Source organism: Triticum urartu, chromosome 6A (genome assembly GCF_056163025.1).
Source record: "Triticum urartu cultivar PI428250 chromosome 6A, HENAU_Tu73, whole genome shotgun sequence".
NCBI lineage: Eukaryota > Viridiplantae > Streptophyta > Magnoliopsida > Poales > Poaceae > Triticum > Triticum urartu.
In genome coordinates this window covers 183,159,687-183,164,099 of record NC_141878.1, presented here as the reverse complement: position 1 = coordinate 183,164,099, position 4,413 = coordinate 183,159,687, and positions in this window count along the sequence as shown.

Here is a 4,413-nt window from a genome sequence, read left to right as displayed (position 1 = left end):
TTCCTATCAGAGATGACCCCTAAAAATGTATGAAGACATTGAAGTCAAAGGTGGTATATGAAGATATTCACATTAAAGACTATGACAAGAGAAGACACCACATGAAGCCTATGGAGCTCGAAGACTTAGATCTTTCGTAGTTCTCTTTCTTTTGTGTTGAGTCATAGGAACCATCGTACTGTTAAGTGGGGTCCAGGAGAACCAGTCAGAATGACTGAAGTGATGCCTAAACCTATGTCTTCGAGTGAAGACTATGAGAGCGAATCTTGTCCAGAGTCGTACAAGTCAGCTTTGCTTGCAGCCCAAGTAAAGTTGCCGTGTGAGTTTGAAATCTGACCGTTGGAACACATGTCAGTTCCTTAGTGACCCAGGGTCATTTCGGACAAATCAGGTCGGGTTGCCAAGTGGCTATAAATAGCCCACCCCCTACAACCATAAATGGTTGGCTGCTCAGATTGAGAGTAAGGCTTTTTTCGTTTGAGAGCAACCCACCTCAAAGCCTTTGAGAGATAATTCCTTGCGAGGATAAAGCCCTAACCACCCAGAGCCAAAGAGAATTAGGCATCACTTAAGTCTCTTGTCTGTGCATCCTCCAGCCGGTTAGGCGTCACGTTCTGAGCATCCAAGAGACATTGTGGATTGCCGGTGAACGAAGTCTGTGAAGGTTTGGGAGTCTACCTTGAAGACTTACCAGAGTGATTGGGCGAGGTCTGTGTGACCTTAGCTCAAGGGGAATACGGTGAGGACTGGGTGTCCTGAGCTGCGTGTTCAGGACTGGGTGTCCGGGACTGTGTGTCCTAAGGTTTAAATACCTAGCCGCCCTAACCAGACGTACAGTTGTCACAGCAACTGGAACTGGTCCAACAAATCATTGTCTTCAGCGAGTCACTGGTTTCATCTTCCCTTCCCTTTACTTACTGTTACTCCTTGTGAAGTCATTGTATGTTTGCACTATCTTTTGTCTTCACCGAGTGACTGCATGTTTTGTATGGCTTCATAATATCTTTCTACCTGATCCTTACTACATTGCTGCTATTAAGTCATTGTGCTTTCACTCTATTGAATACTTGACTATGGCTTGCCTAGTGTAGTCTACCTTCCGCTGCAGGGTAATAGGTTTATTTCTATCGTTTGTCTTCATAACTTCCACGTATTGAAGACTTTCATAAAAATCGCCTATTCACCCCCCTCTAGTCGATATAACGCACTTTCAATTGGTATTAGAGCAAGGTTCTCCCTTGTTCTGTGTGATTCGGTTTAACCACCTGGAGTTTTAGCTATGTCGACTGCAGGGATAATTAAAGTCTCCGCTGCGTGCCCCGTCTTCGATGGAACTGAATATCCCTACTGGAAGAATAAGATGCGCATGCATCTTGAAGCCATTGACGTTGACCTATGGTATGTCGTCGAGAACGGTGTTCCCAAGGCTGGAGAAGGTGTCACTGCTGCTGATGTCAAGAAATTCGTTCAACTGGACTCTACTGCCAAGAATATCATCTGTGGTCATCTGACCAAAGGACAGTATGGCCGTGTGAGTGCTTTGAAAATATCTAAGATGGTTTGGGACTGGCTCTCCAAGGTCAATGAAGGCGTCTCAACCCAGAGAGATCAGAGAATCAGTGTCCTTCGCAACCTCTTCAACCGCTTCAAGCGAAATGACAATGAGAATGTCCAGCTCACATTTGACCGACTCACTGACATCACAAATGAGCTTCAAGCCCTCAGCGCTACTGAGATCACCAAACATGAAGTCGTCAAGACACTACTGAGATCACTTGATAGTTCGTTTGACACCCTAGCCCTGATGATTCAAGAACGTCCTGATTTCAAGACACTCGATCCGTCTAACATACTTGAGAGGCTCAACACACATGAGTTTCAGCTTTCTGAGAAAAGAGATTTCTACGGTCCAAACTATGGGCGAACTCGTGCCTTGAAGGCAAAAGCTGTCTCCTCATCTGAAGAAGAATCTGACAACAGTTCGGATGATCCTGAAGACATTGGAAGGGAACTTGCTATGCTTGTGAAGAAGTTCCAAAAATTCACCAAGAAGAAAGGTTTCAGAAAGTCTTCCCGATCAAGCTCAAGGAATGATGAAGCTTCTGCTCACGACTACAAGAAGAAAACATGTCACAAGTGCAAGAAACCTGGCCACTTCATCTCTGAGTGTCCACAGTGGGACAATGAGAACAAAAAGAAGAAGAAGAGCAAGGAATATGACTCTGACGACAAGAAGAAGAAGAAATACTCAAAGTCTTCTTCCAAGTCTTCCTCAAAGTCTTCATCACACAAGAAGAGCTCATCTGGCAAGGCACGTGCGTTTGTTGGCAAGGAAATGGATTCTGAGGAGGAGTCCGCTTCTGAGGAGGCAGAGGTGGAGTCTGAGGGGGAGTCTGATTCTGGCATTGCAAGTCTGGCTACAACATACGTCGCCAAGTCCATCTTCAACACTGAAGACAATGACTTCATCACCGACACTGATGCAAATGACAAGGACGACTCCACTCCTACCTACTGCTTCATGGCACGCGGTGCCAAGGTAAACACATGCACTACTCGCTATCAAACATCCAGTGACGATGACTCTGATTGTGATTCAAAACCCAGTTACAAAACACTTGCTAAAATTGCAACTGAACAACAAAAGGCCATGGAGCATATTCAAAAACTGTTAGACAGAAGCGATGATCTGTTGGGTGCTGAAATGACTCGATCTGAATCCTTAATTGAAGACATAAAAAATCTTCACATTAAGTATCAGGAACTTGAAGATCGTCTTGATACTCTCTCAACAACTCATGAAAAACTTTCCTATGATTATCTTCAAAGGAAGCAAGAACTTGAGAAATTGAGAGCGGCTCATGAAGATCTTCAAAAGGAAAACGAGTCACTTCGCGCCGAACAGATCAGTTCCGCTCAGGAAGGATTTGAACCACCATGTCTTAAATGCATTGAGCGTGATAATGCTACTTCTGTTGCTGAATGTTCCACTGCTACTGCTGTTGCAATATCTTCAACTGTTGATGTGGTAACTAACCCCTCTGCTGAGGATACCACTGCTATTGCTGATGAGAATGCTAGGTTGAAGACATTGCTTGAAACAGGGATGTACAAAAGTCTTAAAGGACATCAGACATTATGTGATGTCCTCAAGAAGCAGATTCTGAACCGAAACCCTAGGAAAGAGGGTGTTGGGTTCGTAAGGAAAATAAATGCAGATGGCTCTTTCTGGAAACCTGAGCAGTACCCCAAAACCACATGGGTTGCTGCAAAGGAACCTTCAGCAGATCCATCCAATGTATCTGGCTTCACTTGTGCTAACCCCATTATCATTGATGAATCCTTTGATGCAAACTATAAACTATTTAAGAATCAGAATGGTGAAGTGTTTGCCAGGTACATTGGTACTAACTGCAGGAATGGACCGCCTATGAAGAAGATCTGGGTTCCGAAAACGTGTCTGGAAAATCTTCCTGTGAATGTCTTCATGACACCTCACATGAAGAAGACAAACCTCAGACCAAAGGCATCATACGGTCCAAAGGCTTCATACAGACAAAGGACTCACCTGAGTCGCACTAACGCAAATGTTTTGCAGGGGAACCATACTCAGGCATATGAATATGAGAGCGGTTCATTAGACCGTCATGTTCATATGACCAAAAATTATTCTGCTTATTCTTATGAGTAGTATTGTCCACCTGCAAGACTGTTTGCTAAGGCTTCAAAGCCAAAATTCTCAGATGCTGCACTTAGACTTATTGCTTCTAAGCCACCCTTGAAGATGTGGGTGGTTAAGAAGGCTTAACTCTCTTTTGCAGGGAAAGGTCTCCAGCAGAAAACCAAAATCCTCTGACGCTATTGCTGGGGACCTTAAAAATCTTGTAGGGCGCAAGATCAAATGCCCGAATGGTCTTACTATGTACTTCGTTCCTGAATCGCTTGCTACTCTCCCTATTAGTCCTGATCTGGATCTAAGCTTTCATAACCCACTGGTTCGTCAAATGTTTTTGCTTTACAATGCTCTTGGTGAAGCCTATCCTCCTAACTGCACTGTAGGGTACGACACTAGCATTTTCAGAATGAATTATTGATAGTGGGTGTACAAATCACATGACTGGCAAAAGAAGCCTTCTTATGGACTCAACCTTATGTCCATCCGACAAGAGTCACATCACATTTGCTGACACTGGTAAAAGTAAGGTATTGGGTCTAGGTAGAGTTGCAATCTCAAGGGATCAACACATGGATAAAGTCATGCTTGTTGAATCCCTTGGCTTCAACTTAATGTCTGTCTCAATACTTTGTGATTTAAACATGATCGTAATATTTGGAAAATATCGTTGCATTGTTCTAATGGAATCTGACAAGTCTCTAGTATTTGAAGGGTATCGAAAAGATGATTTGTACGTG